This window comes from Notamacropus eugenii, chromosome 4 (assembly GCF_028372415.1).
Source record: "Notamacropus eugenii isolate mMacEug1 chromosome 4, mMacEug1.pri_v2, whole genome shotgun sequence".
Taxonomy (NCBI): domain Eukaryota; kingdom Metazoa; phylum Chordata; class Mammalia; order Diprotodontia; family Macropodidae; genus Notamacropus; species Notamacropus eugenii.
In genome coordinates, this window is record NC_092875.1 from 393,933,445 (window position 1) to 393,953,073 (window position 19,629).

The window sequence follows — 19,629 nt, forward strand, 5'->3', positions numbered from 1 at the left end:
ATTATCTGTTTGCCAATAACTTTATCTCATATCATGGAGAATGGCAAATGTACAGAGTGCTACTGAAACAATACCCCATGTAGAAGAGGCTGAGTAGCCTGTTTCCAAGAGTCCTGTAATGGAAGTTCCTCAGCATTTGGTATGGCAGCTACATGGTAAAGAAGTCCTTTAGTTGGCTGAAGTTGCAGAATTAGAATTGGGACATCCTTCCTTTTCTTGTCCTTGGCCATAGCTTTATTTTCTTCACCCATTCTCTTGTAGTAGATTTCTGCACTTGGTTAGATTCCATCACTGGTAACATTTGGTAAGAAATGATGCTGTAAGAGTAGAAGTCTTGGGGAAAAGGTCCCACATGTACAAAAATATTTATAGCATCTCTTTTTGTGGTGGTCAAGAGCTAGAAATTGAGGGGATGCCCATCAATTGGGGAATGGCTGAACAAGTTATAGAATATGAATGTAATAAAATACTATTGTGCTATAAGAAATGATGAGTAGGTGAATTTCAGAAAAACCTGGTAAGACTTATATGAACTAATGCTGAGTGATATGAGGAGAACCTGGAGAATGTTGTACAGCAACATTGTATAATGACCAACTTTGATAAACTTGACTCTTCTCAGCAATACAAAGATCTAAGACAATTCTGAAAGACTCATGATGGAAAATACTATCCACATTCAGAGGAAGAATTACGGAGTCTAAATGCAGATCAAACCATAGTATTTTCACCTTTTTTTCTCTTGGTTTTTCCCTTTTGTTCTAATTCTTCTTTTTACAACATGACTAATGTGGAAATATATTTAATATGATTGTACATGTACAATCTATATCAGTTTTCTTGTGGTCTTGGGAAGAAGGGAAGAGAGTGAGGGAGGGAGAAAAAGGTTTGGAACTCAAAATCTTATGAAAGTGAATGTTGAAAACTATCTTTATATGTAAGTGGAAAAAAATAAAATACTGTTAAAAAAAGAATAGAGGGCTTGGTTCCTTTCCCCTCTAAGGCCAATGTATGGTCGCACGAAGACAGGCCTCCATCCTTTGCCTTCCAATTTGTTCTTTTGTTTAGGAGAAAGAGATTAATCTGGAGGATCTGACTTTGGGAGTTACAAAAAAGTCAGAAGAGCAAGTCTCTGGGAGTCCAGGAAACATAGTCCATGATGGATTTTGCAGCCAGCCCAATAATGATACTCTTAGAAGCATGGAATAACCTTAGGGATGGACTTTTTGAACTCAGCCCAGCTGTGGCTGAAACAAGGACTCACACAGCAATGATGCTACATTGGAATGTGAACTCTGTAGGACTAGTGCTGTATAGAAACTGTGCTCAGCCTGAGTCATCTCTCCTGAGAAAACTAAGTGGTATAGGGGAAAGAGTGACCTGAGGAGGAAAGGGGAATATTGGCTCTTTTGTTCTATTATATCATTGAAGTAAATTTCCCTTTGTAAAAGCTGACTGATGATAACCAATGTAACTAAGGCACTAGCTTCCAGACAGTGGTAAACTGAGCCAATGGCATTTGAGAGGACATATTCCGAATGCCTCAGAGTATACCTGGAACATTTGGGGCAGATGTAGTCAGCTTAGCTCTGGGATGGTGAGCCAGAATATTCATTTAGTCAGTCAGTTCCTACATGTTCAGATACAATTCATTTTATTTTTAAATGTTGTTTGGTGCTTTCCATGTCTAGCACCTTAAAAGTACTTATAACATGTAGGTGTGAGGTCTGTGAAAAGTCTATAGGCCTTTGGCATCTGTCATATCCCAACCAAAAAATTTTTCTTCCTTTTTTTGTTTTCCTCTTAGAATTGAAATTATTGAGTATCAGTGTAAATGTTGTCTTAGTTAGAGGATGATGGCAAGTTTTCCATTTCTGTCTTCATCCTATGTGAACAATGTTAGTGTATACATTATCTTTCAAGATGTCTGTTTGCTCTGACCATCATGACCACTGCAGGACAAGATGATCAAATGTCTCATGCAATGAATTTAGGTTCATGATGAAACCAACTCTATCAACTATATTCTCCCTGTTCAGGGAAAACTTTGAATCACCCTTCCATTTACCTGGCAATTTATTTTTTAGTTTAATTTATAGCAAAATTATTGATACAGATGTGGGTGGTTTTTGTCAAAGTGTGCACCACAGTTAGAGCAGCAACAGTTAAAATCACGTTTGTGGATGGTCTAAAGCTCTATTATTCTTAGCATGCTTTGTGGCTGAATCACCATCACTGTATAACTAAGGGATAACCTATTGGTGATGGTAACCTCTCCACAGTTAGCTAGGCTAGTCCTTGGGCAGTAGATACAATATAGAACTAGAGCTATGTTTAAAGCTGTTCCAAGTTTATATCATTCCAAGAATGATAGTTAGCATTTATATAGCTGCAGTTTATTGTCTACAAAACACACATATTATCTCATTTGATCCTCACAACAAACCCTATGCGTTAGGGGCTATTATCATTCCCATTTTACAGAGGAGAAAACAGACACAGAAAGGTTAAGTGATCTGCCCAAGTAACACACCTAGTAAGTGTCTGAGAGGATTTTAACTCACCTCCTTGACTCCAAGCCCAGCACTTTATCCACTGTGCCAGAACTTGGGCCTCTGGGGTCCCAGGATGACTTCTATGACACAATGAGGCCTCTTAGTAAGATTTTAATGGAACAGGAAATCTGTTCTGAAAATCGAAGAAGCAAGTATTGTATAAAATGTAAAGAGGACAGAATTCCTGAGCCAGGCAATCTGCCAGGGAAGTATAAGTTATGCAAGATCAATGCCTACCATTTTAGGGAGTAATATTAAGGCAATATTTTGTGGGAACATTCACTGAACTTTTCTCAATACAAAACAATTCATTGCCCCCTTCATGTACTTAATATAAATTCTGTTATTCATTCTCTAAAGTAATAGTTTTTTTAGAGAAGTCTTTCTTTCCCCTACACTCATGTATAAAATCCAGCAGTACACAATATTCCCAGGATTGTGATGTGCTAAAATAATGAATAAATTTCATTTCACTGTAATTGGAATTTTACTTTATTCTCATTCACCTGAGATAAACTGTTTTTATCTCAAATTATTATTTTTTTGGTAAATTATCATCAGTCGGTCTCAAATCACAGCATGTGCCAAGGATGAGAAAAGAAGGAAACACAATTTAATTCTATATCTTTATAGAGTTACAAAGACAATGGGGCAGATTCTTTTCAGTAATTTACAAAGCTCTGGAAGACAATTGCTCAACTCTCATTATTTGAACAAATTAACACATTTGATTTTCTTCAATATGAATGAATGTCCTATAACAATGCCCTTGGTTTAAAAGCATATTTAATTTAAACTTTTAAAAAATACGGCATTTACATAAAGCCATCACTGTTCAATTGAAAACTAAATGTTAAAACACTTTCACACAATGGCTGTCTATTTGTGGATTCAAATTGAAAGCTAGAGCAGTGAACAAGCCATCATTTTCATTAGCTAAAGACTAAAACTAGCTTGTACTCAGGAGCAAGGGCAATTGTACCAAGAGGTAGGCTAAGAACCTTGGGGGAAGGGTGTTCAGATGATATCTTGCCCCCAAATATCTGAATCACTGATGCCTGAAATTCCACTACTAGTGTTTCATGTTAATAAATTCATTCAATGAATATCTATTTATTATGTGTCATGTGAAAGGTTATGTTAGGCATGGAATTCAGGTTTAAGTCATGACTCCTTTGCCCTCTAGGAGTTTAAAATCTAGCTAAGGAGATGATGCATATACTCTAATAAACAACTACGCATAATTATATAATTATATAGAACAGCTAGGTGGCATAGTGGATAGAGTGTGGGACCTAAAGTCAGAAAGACCTGGGTTCAAATCCAGCCTCAGACACTTACTAGCTGTGGGACCTTGGGAAAGTCACTTAATCCTGTTTGCTCAGTTTCTTCAATTGTAATATGATCTGGAGAAGGAGATGGCAAACCATCTCAGTATCTTTGCCAAGAAAACCCCAAATGGGATCATGAAGACAGCAATAGCAACATAACTGAAAAGTAAAACCGCATAAAATGTCATTTGAGTGATAATACATAAGAATTTTAGGAGTTGAGGAGATATCATTTCCAAGTGGGCATAATTCAACAAATTCAGCTCAATAACCATTTAAGTGCCAAATGAGATAATACATACATATATATATAAGATTTTAAAAGCTTTAAAATGCTATATAACTGTTAGCCATTATAGTTATCATAATTATGGATAAAGACTCTAGACTCATGGTTTTGTTGCTATAGGTAAGGAAGCTTCTCTATAAATGAAGGTTAGAACCTTTTTCTGTAATTTCTTGGAGAAAAATTAAGCAACACACTCTGGATCAAAAATCCAGTAAGTGTCAGAGGCTGGACGTGAATTCAGTCTCCTGTCTTCAAGGAGGTCTCTCCATCTGTTAGGACACACTGCCTCTACAGCAATACAATTCATTCTATGTGCTGAATGTGGTATGCTTCATGAAAAATGTCATATTTGTGTTGGGCTTTGAAGGAGAGTTGGAATTTTGATAGAGGAATATGCAGGAGAAGGGAGATGTATTTCTTTGTATTTTGTTTTAACATGAAAATACTCCTAGAAGAGAAAACACATCAAGTCTCTACCACCTCACTAAAGTTATTATTATATATTCCATTCTATTCTGTATTTATATATATATATACATATATTTCCAAATATGGTAAAAAAAAAAATCTCAAATGGGGTCACGAAGAGTTGGACATGACTTAAAAATGACTGAATGACAACAAATATTGGAAAGAATTTTGGGTCTTGGGTTCTGTTACTGACTCAGACACAAATGGCAAAGTCACTCATAATTTCTATGGGCTTCGGTATCCTTATCTATAAAATTAAGGGGTCAAGCCAACCATTCACTAAAGTCTACTCCAAGGGATGAGACAATATCCAGAAGTTAGTGTTAATAGTGTCATATGCTCCAAATCAGTCCAGCAGGATGAAATCTGAATAAAGACCATTGGGCCCAGAGTGGTAATACAGGCCTATAGCTCTAGCTACCAGGAAGGCTGAGGATGGTGGGTCTTTTGAACTCAGGAGTCCTGAGCTCAGTGGTCTATAACAATCAGGTGTCTACATTAAGTTTGGCATTGATATGGTAAGGCACAAAGTTGCCTAAGGAACAGTAGGTCAATCCAAGTAGAAAACAAAGCAGATTAAAACTCCTGGGGCAATCTACGGTGACTTGGGGCCATAAGTAGGCCCTGAACTTCCAGCCTGGACAAGATGAAGATGTTGAGTATTTTTCATAAAAGGTCACTGGAAGTGGTGGCCTTATAAGGATTATTGAGGAACTTTGAGAGAACAGTATTAGCAGAGTTGTAAGAGACAAGAACAGATCCCAAGGATGGTAAGGAAAGTGGAGGCATCAAATAAACTTAAAAATGTTGAAAGCTTTTCTATGGAAGGGGAGAAGGAAAGCAGAGATGTGGGATAACAGCTGGATGGGATAGAAGGATTGAGGGGAAAGTGAGCCCATGTCTAACATAAAGATTCACTAGAGATTTCAATTTTGCATGTTATCTACAGATTGTGCAAAACTGTGAAATAATTTGAGAGAGAGAAAGGAATTTAGAAGTCATCTAGTACAATCCATTCATTTTATCAATGGCTAGTACCTACACAAGTGAACTGACTTGCCCAAGGTCATATGACTCCCTAGTGACACAGCCAGGATCACAGTGCCTGGGTTTCCTAACTCTCACTAGTCTTTCTAGAATACCGGGTTACAAAGTTGCAACACTAAACTTTTAGAGATAGAAGGGACCTTATAGACGAAATATAGACTTGCCAAAGTCACACAGTGAATTAGTGGAAAAATAAGTGGACAAGAATCAACATTTACTCCTATTAGTCTTGTTTTGCAACAATTTGAAGCATTTCTTAGGTAACATTGTGTACCGTGGGTTTACTTCACATTTCTGTACTAGACTGTAAGTTCCATGAGGGTAGAAACTATGTCTTAAAGATATTTTGTATATCTCAGCAACTAACATAGTGCTCTACTCATAGTAGGCACTTCACCCATGTTTATTGAATGAATGAATGAATGAATGAATGAATGAATGAATGAATGAATGGATGGACTCTCTTGAATCATACACAAATGAGCTTTTCAATACAGTAGACTGTTCCCATATTGTCTTTAGGTGTATTTTCCCCATGCTCTGCCCCTGTAACAGGGAGCAAAATATTATTTTTATGGTCCAACATATATTTTTATAGATAGATATAGAGATATAGATAAATACAATTATTAGAATAAATTAAATCTTGTCACTGGATACCTGTAACACTTTGCATTTCTCTCATTGTTTTTTCATAGAATACACTGTGTTTTTTTTACTTGTTTAGGGGTTTTATCTGCCCTGCTAGACTTTTTTGGGACCAAGTCAATCAGTTAGTCAATTAATAAGCATTTAATTAAGCATTTACTATTTGCTAGGCATTGTATTAAGAAACAGGGATACAAGTACAAAGAATGACACAATCCCTGCTCACAAGGTGCTTACCTTCTAATGGCAGAGAGAGGAGTGCATAGATAAGCATATACTAAATAATACAAAGTGAATAAATAAGAATATATATTTCAATGATTTTAAAATTAATTTTTAGTTTTGAACATTCACTTCCACAAGATTTTGAGTTCCACATTATCTTCCCATTTCTCCCCTCCCCTCACACCAAGACAACATATCTTCTGATAAATAAGAATATATTTACAAGATAGTTTGGGAGGGAAGTCACTAGCAAGTGGGGGAATTAGGAAAGGCTTCATGTAGAAGATAGTTCTTGAGTTGTCTCGAAGGAAAGGTGGGATCCTATGTAAAGTGGAAGTAACGGGAGAGCATACCCCAAGTATGGGGATGACTGATACAAAGGCATGGAGGTAAGACATGGAGGGGCCAGTTTGACTGAATCTCTGAGTTCAGGAGAAGGGATTAATGTCTAACAAAATCAGATAGGTAGGTTGGAGCCAAGTTTTATGGCTTTAAAACCTAAACAGAGAAGTTTATGTTTTAACCTTGAGGCAAAAGGAAGTCACTGGAGTTGATGGCGTACCCCCCATGTCAGATCTGCACTTAGAAGAAAATTACTTTTGCAGCAGTGTTTAGGATGAACTGAAATGAGGAGAGATGTGAGGCATGGAGACCAGGTAGGAGCCTAGGTTCTATTATGGCCTAAACCAAGGTGGAAGCTGTGTGAGTAGAGAGAAGGGATCAGATTTGAGAGACGTTGTGTAAATAGAAACAGCAAAGTTTAGCACCTAGTTGGCTATGTGGGCAAAGAGAGAGTGAGACATATAGGCTAATGCCATGATTACGAACCTGGAAGACTGGAAAAATGATGGTACTTTCAACAGAAAAAAGTAAAAGTTTAGAAAAGGGGACTGGGGAGGGGAAGGGGGGAAGATAATGATATCAGTTTTAGATGTGTTGAGCTTGAGACATCTCTGGGACATCAGGGACCTGAGCCCAAGCTCTGCTGTGGACAACCTGCGTGGCCTTTGGCAAGTGATTTCACCTATCTATAAAAAGAGGAGATTGAACTAGATGACCTCAAATCTCCCTTCCACCACTAAATGTCTTTCTTCCCTTTGCAGCCCTTGCCATTCATAGTATATAATGCCTTGCCCAGTGTAGGTGCTTGGTAAATATTTACTGAACAAATGAATGAATGAATGAATGAATGATCTCTTCAAAATACTCTAATATTTTAAAAAATCGTCCAAATCACTTGTATTATAGAAATTGAGTTTGATATATTTAGGCAGAGTAATTATAGTAGAAATATACATCTATAATATATAATATGTATGGTATAATACATAGTATGTAATTATTGCATATACTACATATGAAATACACTATAATAATATAACAGTCCAATAATATATTCTATGTTGCTACCTAAGAGCTGGACTGTGGAAGGTTTTGGAAGAGGAGAGGGAACATGGCTCAGTGGAACCAGCCCCAGACAAAGATCAGGAAGCCCAGCATTTTGAGTCCCAGCTAAGCTATTTACTGTGACCTTTGGCAAGTCACTTCAAACTCATCTGAAAGATGAGGGGATTGAATGAGATGACCTCCAAGCTCCCTTCCAACTCTAAAGTTCTTTGGGTGCTTCCCAGGTTCTGAGTTTCTGCCAGCAGAGGTAAGGGATAGGGCTCAGGGGCTATGTGGGTTGGCCTGTCTATAGGGTTGAGAGGATACGAAGCGAATAAAAAAGATTCTCCTTATGTCTCTCCCCTCTTGCTGGGAAAAGGAAACTGCAAATGAACCAATGCGGCATTCCCTTCCACCAATGTGAGTTGAGAGGGAGAGATAAAGTTGAAACTTTAAATAGAAGCAGCTGTTGGCTGCCTCTGCTTGGGACCTGAGGGATTTGTTGTGTACATTCAGTGGAACAATTCTATTTGACCCAATACATATTTTAAAATCCTCTTCTACTGTGCTGTTTTCATGGTTTGGTCTTAGTTTTCTCACAGGCCAATGGAGGATCTGCATTCCCCAGCCATTGACATCATTTCAACTGGAGACATCAGGCTAAGCAGACCTAAGGTCAACCAGGCTTGTGCTCAATAAACTGAGCCAGGCATGTTTTGTTCCAATGGCTATCAAATGCCTTGGACAAATAGCAGGGAATCTTAATCTTTTTGCTTAGATGTCTTTCAGACTGGTGAAACCTATAGATCTCTTCTCAGAATAATGTTTTTAAATGCATAAAATAAACTGCATTGGATTATAAAGGAAACAAATTATATTGAAACACACTTCTCAAAATATTTCATAAAAAATAAGTTCACAGACTCTAGGTTAGGAACCTCTGATTTAGAACAAAGATTAAACAAGAAGGATTTTAGGGACTCTAATTAATAATGATAGTGATTTTTCAGAAGCCAAATGCCTCTAGCTGCTAGGAATAGCAATAATTCCTCTCATGCAAATAGTATTAGAAAGTTTTCAAAGTGTTCACATATATATGTGCATATATTTTCACATTATTTATGTATGTATATATGCATGTGTGTATATATATGTATATGTGTGTACATATATATGTGTGTATATATATGTATATATATTTTTGAGTCTCAAAATAGCCATGGGAGGTAGATACTATTATTTCCTTTTGTCATATGAGGAAACTGAGCCCCAGAGAGGCTAACTGACTTCCTTAGGGTCACATAGGTAGTAAGGGTTTGAGGTGGGATTCAAACCCAGTTCTTCTGAACTCCAAGTCCAATTTCCAATCCACTACAGCATGCTACCTCTTAAGAAATATGTATTAAACGCTGTCACAAACCCCACCCCTATTCACAGACACTTTAGAATAACCATGAAAGTTTTCAATTTTGCAATCAACAAACAGACCTCTTGGAAAAAAGAAAATCATATCCTGAGAGGCCACATAATTTAGCAGAACCGTAACAGGACATGGGGTGACTGATGATCCAGAACAGAGTTGATGGGCACCTAGTACTGAAAGACTCATTAAAGTCCATGGCACAAAGTTGTCCTTACCTTCATCTTCCCTTTTTGTAGCTTCTAGGAAGAGGAAGTAAGCTTGTTCTCTCTCCGTCACTTATAAAATTTCTTTACTTTAGAAAAATAACAAACTCATATCCTCACTTTTGTGTTCATGGCTTCTATCAAACCCTAATCTAGGAGTGCAGAACTGGTGGCCTCAAGGCACTCTAGGGTCATGAAATGTGGCCCTTGAACTAAATCCAAACCTTACAGAAGTTTGGATTCAGTCAAAGGGCCACATGAGGCCATGAGGCTGCAGGTTCCCCACCTCTACCCTAGTCTTTCACCTCAAAGTGACTAACCTAGACAGGAGATGAAGCAGGTTCTCTCATCACAGGTTCTACCTTCTTTACCTAAACTACTGAGCACACTTGAGTGCCAGGCACAGATTGACATGAGACTGAGCTGCACAGAGCCTTCTCCTGGAAGTCAAGTTGCCCACTTCCTCCATGACACATCTAAAACTGTTAGTAAATGGCTGCTACCTGGATGTTCAGGGGGCAAATTCTAGGAATCAATGTCCCTGAATGGTTCAGGACTGACCTAGGCACAGTAAAGAATAAGACGAGGTCTTTGCCTTACAGCTCCCCTCAAAGACTATGGAAAGCTGGCAGCCACAGGAACAGTATAATCCTTGAGATCTTAGAGAAAAATATGACTGACAACATTAAGCATCTGTTGTGGCTTTTTTCCAAGTGAAGAGCAATCATTATTGGTGTTCTTCAGTCATTTCAGTCATGTCTAACTCTTCATGGCCCCATTTGGGGTTTCTTGGCAAAGATCCTGGAGTGGTTTGCCATTTCCTTCTCCAGCTTATTTGACAGATAAGGAAACTGAGGCAAACAGGGTTAAATGACTTACCTGGGGTCACACAGCTAGTAAGTGACAGAGGCCTGGTACTCTATGCACCTAATGCCAATAATCTAAGATTCCTAAACGTCTGACAAAACCCCAACCTCAATGCCTCATGTTAATTCATTCTAAAGCTTGCTTTTTGAAGGCACAAAGGCTATGCACTCAAAGTCCATTTCTAACTTTAATCACCCAAGACAGCATGACTTTCTATCCCCCGTCATAAGATCATAGATCTAAATTTGGAAAGAAACTCAACAGTCATCTCATTCAACCCTTTCATTTTACATAGAACCCCCTTTCCAAAGATGGCAAGAGCTGGAAAGAGGCATGGATAAGAGGAAGCTTTTGGGAAGTCCCACCCCAATAACCCCACAAGGACGAGTTTGACTTTAGAGGATGCATGCGATCCAGGAAAAGGTAATGGCAAGAGATGGTGGCACCAGAGACAACCATGTGGGGAGGAACAAAGAACAGCTTGCTTTTTGACCTTGAGATAGAAACAGAGTAAACAAGAGAAGCTAAAGAGATAGCTTTTGAGTGTGGCTTAGTAGAACCAGGACAGGATATGGCACAGGAAATGATCCATAGAAGAGTCAACATGAGCCTGGGGGTGAGGAGACCATTACAGCCCACAGCACAAAGTTGTCCCTCCCCACTCTCAACTCCACTTTTCCATAATACCCAAGAAGAAAAGTAAGCTTTCTGTCTCTCAGCAGCTTGCTAAACCAGGAATCTTTGTAAGTTTCTTTCTTCAAAATACTCTTTAATCTCTGTGCTGTTAAAAACCATGGTTAACTATTCGAATGTTTGTACTAATGCTTGGATGACTATGAAGAGGCTGAATGGGGAAAACCCTGAAAAGAGGGGATCTAAAAATACTGGGGGAGTATCTCTATAAACATCAAGTTAGCAGCTATTGGAGCAAGATTTCTTGTGAAGGGCTCACATTCAATGCAGAGGGAGAGAGAGAAATTGTTTTCATCAAGGTTTTTCCCTTTGGGTATGTTAACACTGCCAAAGGCTAACTGGCTGGCCCTCAGATGGGGATCCACCATTACCCTTGTCCTAGTCTGAAAGTAAACCACTCCCTTAAGAGGAAGTGGCTGGAAAGAAAGTCACCTCCCAAGGGAGGAGTGGCCTAGGCCAAAACAAGCAGGTCCACTCTAGATGAACCATGAGAAGCACTGTTTAATACCCATGAGGAAACTCAGGAGGACCAGATGACAGAAATGAAGTAACTTGCTCAAGGTCACAAAGGTTGAAGCAGAGGCAAGATTCAAACTCAGGGCTTATGTTTTCATTTTCAGTTCTCTCTCCTTGCTCTAATTAGCCCCCAAGCATCTAGAGGCTAGGGACTATGCCAATAAAAATGCACTTAATGTGTGTGTATGTATGTATGTATTTATATACCTTTATATCAACCTTGTGAGTTAAAAACTGAGAGCATTAATAATGCCCTATTTTATAGAAGAGCAAACAGGATCATAGATTGAGTAAACTGCCTAAGATCACAGGGTTAGTACTGTAATTAGAACTCAGACTTGAACCCAACTTCTGTGACTGCACTTCCAGAGCTCTTTCTATTACATTGCCTTCTGACTCTTCTTCTGAATTCTCTTCAGTACCTAAGCACAAAGTAGGTATTCACTATTTAATGAACACTTGCTGAATGAACAAGTGAATAAACAAAGAGACATACGTATATATATAATAGACATATGTATATGTGTGTATACTTATATATGTGTATAATACATATGTGTGTGTGTATATATTATATGTGTGTGCGCATATATATATATGTATATATATATATTTTGCTTTGGAAATCTCATCCAGGATGACACCAGGTGTTCCCCATCTCTCCCTGAAGGTTGGGCCAATTTTTCATCAGCCATTGCCATTCGGGGCAGCCAAGCTGGGAGTCACCAATTAACTCCTCTAACTGCTTCCCCAGTTGTAATGGTTCAGGCATTTATGTGCACACACGTGAAAAATAACCAAAACAACAGGGCCACTTTTCCCTGACACATAGATATAGCCAGTAGAAACCATAGATGGAGCTCGGTTGAGATTACAACCCATAATTCCAGGAACTGACAACTAAGCTGAAAAACTTTCCACTGGGTTGGTCTGGTAAATATCCTTCCAGAATCCAAAGGGTACATAAAGGTAAAGGCTTTTCTTTTCCAAGAAAATCTGAAGAGGAAGTTTTCAGCATCCAGGTTTCTAGAAACCACTTTAATAGGCTTTATGCATTTTAATTAATGTTTTCTTTTTTGTACTTCTGCCCAGACATGGTTCATATGAAGGGAGCAGGATGGATTTTTAAAATCTAACAAACAAATAAATTAAATTCAAAGGCACTTAAGGCCACTGAAGAGGTAGCAGGGGAAAAAAAAGTAAAAATTGGAGAGGGTTTTTAAGAGAAGAGGAAACCTATACAAGGAAAAGTCTACCTATGGTCCAAATGGAAACCCACAGCACTGGAACTATTTAATGGAAAGAGGAGAAAAGAGTATATATATAAGGGTATACTTAGAATGTTGGAGGTAGAAAGGATCTTAGAGGTCATCTAGTTCAACCCCCTCATTATTAATGGATAAGGAAACTGAGGCCTAGAGATTATGTAACTAAAGTAAATGTCTTCCTACTATGTACCCAGGATACTTCCCACTATCTTTATGGAATTATTTGCTGTACTGTTCTTAGAATGATAAATGGAGAGCTGGAAATGACCTCAGAGAACACCTTTCCAAACACTCTCTCATTTTATAGATGAGGAAACTGAAGTTTCAGGAGATTAAATGATTTTCCTAAACTGGGTGGTGCAGTGGATAGAGTGCCAGACCTGAAGTCAGGAAGACTCATTAATAATACTCAGGAAGATTCATCTTCAAATCCAGCCTCAGACACTTACCAGCTATGTGACCCTGGGCAAGTCACTTAACCCTGTTTGCCTCAGCTTCCTCATCTATAAAATGAGCTGGAGAAGGAAATGACAAACCACTCTAGCGTCTTTGCCAAGAAATGCCCAAATGGGGTCACAAAGAGTCAGACATGAATGACTGACAAGAACAGCAAAGTAAGTGGCAAAAGCAAGTAGGTGGCATTATAGATAAAGTGTGGGGCCTGGAGTCAGGAAAATCTAAGTTCAAATTTGGCCTCAGGTGCTTACTAGCTAGCTATGTGACCCTGGGCAAGTCACTTAACTGTTCTTTGCCTCAGTTTCCTTAACTGTAAAATGAAGATGCTCATGGCATTATTGGAGATTTGTCATGATGATCAAATGAGAAAATATTTTTAAAGTGCTTAGCACAGTGTCTGATACAGAGAAGACCCTTAATAAATGTTTGTTTCCTTCCTTTTTCTAACACCAGAGCCAGTGTTCTTTCTATCATAATATGTATCTTTTTCTTTTCACATCAACAACAGGAAATTTATATCAAAAAACCATTGTCTTATAACTTGATATTTCCTACTCTGGTTTTACATTGGAGCACAAAGGTGACATTGGATTCTTAAAGGCTATGCCAGCAGGTGTTTATGACTGAATTCTTGAAGGCTATGCCAGCAGTTATTTGTGACTGGGATGGAGAAGATTCAACATAGATCCCAAATTGAAGAGGGATTCCTTGCAGATGGTGAGAATTTTCCATATGTTCCTGTTTGTGGATGTCATTCTATTAGTTGTATCAAGCCCTGAAACATTGCAGAGTCCCCTAGAACAGCTCTATAATCACTCCAAAGGGTTCCACCTGACTATCCACATAGGAAAGACCAAGTAGATGAAGCATGATATTGCTTGCCCATGTAATACACAAAATCTATAGAGCTTGGCCATCAGTATATATATGCATGCCTGGTACATGCCTACACTGGACCCAGAATTGAACAGGAGGAGGTGAATGGACTGGATTGCCTTTGGGAAACTGCAAAGCTTTTCAATGACCCAAAGCTTCACAAGAAATCAAGGGCCCAAATATTAATACCTTTCTGCAGGTACTATAAAATATTGGGATATGGAATACAATATATTTTTAAGAATTAAAAATGATTGTCATGGATTTTGGGGTCTCAGGACCAACAAGGTAGCTGAGTACATATGCTTTCTGTAGTCCTCATTAATTCTCAAAAAGTGCTAAAAATTGGATGGATATGCCAGAGGGAGAAACATTGTAACTGAGTCAGCAGGACAAAGAGAGAGCACTGGGAAAAGGTAACAATCTTTATAAATGAATTATTGGAGGATGCTAATCGTTAAAGTACTTATCCAACTGATAAGTCAATGAACAAATTAGAAAAAAATGAATCTACAGTGAAGAGTCTCTCCAAAGAGGCAAAAGAGAGAAAAAGAGAATTGAAATTTAAAATGACTAAAGTAGAGGAAAACCTTGCAGAAAAGAAGCAAAAGTCATTATTATAAGCAAACATAATCTTTATACAAGTCAATTTACTTTGAAGACTGGGTGTACAGAGATAACTTAAAATCACTTGTTGGTGAGTCATTTTTCAGCCGTGATCAACTCTTCATGGCCCCATGTGGGGTTTTCTTGGTAAAAAGATACTGGAGAGGTTGGCCATTTCCTTGTCCAGCTCGTTTTACTGATAAGGAAATTGAGGCAAATAGGATTGAGTGATTTGCCTGGAGTCACACAGCTAGAAAGTGTCTGAGGCCAGATTTAAACTCAGGAAGATGAGTCTTCTTGACTCTAGGCCTAGCACTCTAATCACTGTGCCATGGAAAGTAAGTAAGGCCTGTAGCAAATTGGATAGATCCCCTGGAGTGAACTTATGGGAGGACACAGAGAGGTATCATACAGAATGGGCAGGCATAGATGGGTCCTCCAGAATTGATGCTGTCATAGACCAATTTGAGTATTCAAATAGAGTCCTACCATTGTCAGGTCCCCACCAAAATGAAAAATTGTACAGGATAGGCTCGTTTAGAACCCTTATCTGCCCAGGATTCCCCCCACTCTTCCCCTGCCCCCACAACTAATATAACCTAGATTAGATTTTTCCTTACAAGGTGATAAAACTGGGACTTGATGGAGCAAAGCTCAAGCTGTCCCTCCTTAGACATGAATGAATTCTGGATAACTTCTAGCTGTACTATTATGAGAGTAGGTTTCTGGTCACTTAAGGTCATAAAAAACCTACCCAAGTAAAGTGGACACCCTTCAAACTTGATGGATGTCTCAATACCACACAAGTCACCCTATCCTCCTGACCAGAGATAGAGACAGAAGAGTTTCATCTATTTTAACTAAGCAATACTGTATCACTTTCTATTTTAGGACTAAATAAACTTCCTTTTGTTTACTATTCAGTGATCTACAAGTACCTCATTGTGTCCTGACATTAAGCCTGAATGAACAAGGTGCTGGCCTGAATCAGTCTTTCCCTTAACATAAGATCAAAGAAAGATTGAATGTCTACCTAGCTAAATTCAGAGCCACTTACCAAGTTGGCCACAGGTGGATGAATCTTTTTGGCAATAGTAAGGTTCCCTTCCTTCCTTCCTTCCTTCCTTCCTTCCTTCCTTCCTTCCTTCCTTCCTTCCTTCCTTCCTTCCTTCCTTCCTTCCTTCCTTCCTTTTCTTCTTCCCTATGTATGAGCACAAGTTCTTCTGTCCCCCATAGCATAGTATAATAAAAAGATGATTGCACATGAAACTGCAAATCTATTATGTACAACTTGCTATTCCTTTTAAATATGAAGGTCTCTTACTGCATCCTGGGCCATCTCTAGTCATCCTGATCTATATCTTGCCACTGAACTCAGATGGCTCTGGAGGAGAAAATGAGACTGGTGACTTTGCACAGCTCTCCCTCATTTAAGTCCAATTCATTTGCATATCACAGCATCACCTCCCTGATGTCATGGCCCTCTTTGAGAATGAGGGACAAAAACCCAACCTTTTAAATATATAATAAAGTAAACCTTTTAAATATATAATAAAGTAATAAAATAATTACTTTTTTTTTCTTTTTCCCTTTTTTTCTTTTATCCCCCCCAGAAAGAAAAAGAACCTATATGTCCTAAAATGTTTATAGCAGCTCTCTTTGTAGTGGCAAAGAACTGGAAATTGCAGGAAAGCCCATCAATTGAGGAATGGCTGAACAAGTTGTGGTAGAAGATTATGATGGAATACTGCTTTTGTTACAAGAAATGATGAGCTCAATGATCTTAGAAAAACATGGAAAGACTTGCATGAAATAACCACGAGCAAAATGAGCAGAATCAAGAGAACATTGATATAGTAAATCATTTTGACTTATAAATACTCCAATTAACTATAAAGGACAATGAAGAAAGATGCTATTTGCATCCAGAGAAAGAACTGATAAATATATAGAATATATTATGTATAGAGTAATTTTCACACACACATACATCTAATGGTAGCCATCTTTAAGGCAATAGCAACTTTCTTTTTTAAAAATCTTATTTAATATTTTATTTTTTCCCAATTACATGCAAAAATAGTTTTAACAATTTTTTTCAAATTTTAAGTTCCAAATTCTCTCCCTTCCTCCCCTACTACCCCCCTCCCCATTGGGAAGGCAAGCAATTTGACATATGTTATACATATGTAGTCATGCAAAACACATTTTCACATAAGTCATTCTGTCAAGAAAACAGACAAAAAATAAAGAAAAATTTAAAAAGTAAAGAAAAAGTATCTTTGATCTGCATTCAGTCTCTACCAATTCTCAACAGCAGTTTTCAAAGACTGTCCACAAATATATGTAGAGGGGCAGTGCTCTGCAATAGTGGGGGAGTATTCATACAGAAAGAAAATATAGATCGTTGCATTATCAAAGTGTGCTTAGAAGATTGTTTAGCACAGTAGATTTAGAACGGAAAGACATGGCTTTGACAAGGCAAAGTCTTAAATCTTGGTCTGCTATTTATTATCTCTGTAACCCTGGGTCTTTGGACCTTATCTGTGAAAAGAGGAATGGACAAGAAGATCTCGAACTTCCCTCCCAGCTCCAAATCTCATGATTTTAGCGGCACACCCAGAAGGTGGGACTGTTCTAATAAAAGTGACAGGAGACACACTATTTTATACTTGTTTAACAGGGCAGACAATCCCTCCCCAAACACAATTTTAGCTGTATAACTACAGGAAAGTTGTTTAACCTCTCAGTGTCCCAGGACACTTTATAAAACTATAAGTCACAGAAGGACGGCCAATTTCCATCAGTAGAAAGTTTCCACACTGGAATTCAGTCAGGCAACAAACATTTATTAAGCACTTTTTATGTTGTAGGCATTGTATTAAGCACTGGGGACACAAAAAAGGACAAAAATAGTGGGAGAGACAATATGCCACTAACTAGGTACCTATAAGGTACTGTAGGGTAGATGGAAGGGAACCTGAGAGTGAAAGACCACTGTAAGACAGAGAGCTTTAAAATGAATCTTGAAGTAAGCCAGGGAAATGAAGATGCAGAGAAGAGGAGGGAGAGTACTCCAGGCATGGAGGATAGCCAGTGCCAAGGTGGAAGATAGAGAGCCATGCATGAGGAATGGTAAGTAGTCCAGTGTAGTTAAAATGTAGAGTATTTATGGAAAAGAAGGGGAAGGAATAAGCATTTATATAGCACCTACTATGTGCAGGTACTGTGCTAAGCTCTTTTACAGATTTCATCCTCACACTCAACCTGAAAGAGAGTACAGTGCTAAAGGAATTGGAAAGGCAGAAAGGGGGCAAATTATGAAGAGCTTTAAAGGCCAAACAGGAGTTTATATTTGATTCTGAAGGTAATAGGGAGCCACTAAAGTTTAATGAAAAGCAGGGAGCATGACATGGTCAGATATACACAGTACTTTAGGAAAATCACTAGGTGTTCCCTGAAACAATGAAACCACAGGTACAACTCTCTCTCTCCAGCCTGTTTGTGACCCCTAAACAGGCAAGGCAAAAGTGAATATGATCTAAAAGATCCAAGGAGGCAGCTAGGTGATTCAGTGGATTGAATGCTAGGCCTGGTGTTAGGAAGACCTGAGTTCAAATCTGACCTCAGACATTTGCTAGCTGTGTGACCTTGGGCAAGTCTTTTGGCATCTTTTTTACTTAATTCACCAGACAAGGAAATAACAAACCACTCCATTATCTTGGGGGAAAAAAAAGCCTATACAGGTCACAAAGAGTCAGACACAACTGAACAACAAAACAGCAAAAGAGCCTAGGTAGGCAGACTATAATTTCGGATGCTATGCATGATTCAAATAGACCTTAATCCATGCTTTTAGAAAACAGATGAAAAGTTGTGCTATTTCTCTAGTTTGCAAACAAAAATACTAACTACTGACAATTACCCCGACACTGGAAAAAAGGAAAGCAACAGCCACCCACCCAACCATCCCTTGAAAATAGTCCTATTATTGAAGTTGGAGGATCATCTCCTTTAAAATGTCTAGGGTAACTTATAAACCTCAATGAGTGATATTATTCTAAAGTTTTCCCTTATAATCCCAACAGTTTCCTAAGCTTTAAGTTTGAAACTACTCCCCTGTCAAACAAAAAAGGGAGGACAGGATGATCTTCATTTGGATACATGACGGGCATTTCAGAAGAGCCCAGACAAAGAGAAAAGAAGGAGCAATCAAATGTGGCCTGAGAAGCATTTTCTTCCAAAGGACAGGTATTAAAAAGAGAGAGAGAATAAGATGCTAGATGGTATAAGATAATAATAAAAGATTATGATCATGTCGCATAATATAGAGGGGCAGTTAGCTGGTGTAGTGGATAGAATGCTAGGCTTGGAGTCAAGAAGACTCATTTTCCTGAGCTCAAATCCAGCCTTGGACACTTAGTAGTTATGTGACTCTGGGCAAGTCACAATCTCATTTGCCTCAGTTTCCTCATCTGTAAAAAGAGCTAGAAGCAGGAAATGGCAAACCATTCCAGTATCATTGCCAAGAAAACACCAAACTGCAGTCATAAAGAGTTAGGCACAACTGAAAAATGACTCAACAACAATAAAGCATGATATAGTGGACAGAAGACTGACCTTGGTGTCAGGACATCCTGAGCTCGAGTCCTATCTCGGACAATGTAACCCTGAGCAAGTGATTTAACCTTTTTCAGTGCCCTAGATTCATTATGAGTTGTAGAATAGCAGAAATAAGGTTAGCTTATTAAAAAACACCCAGCCCCTTT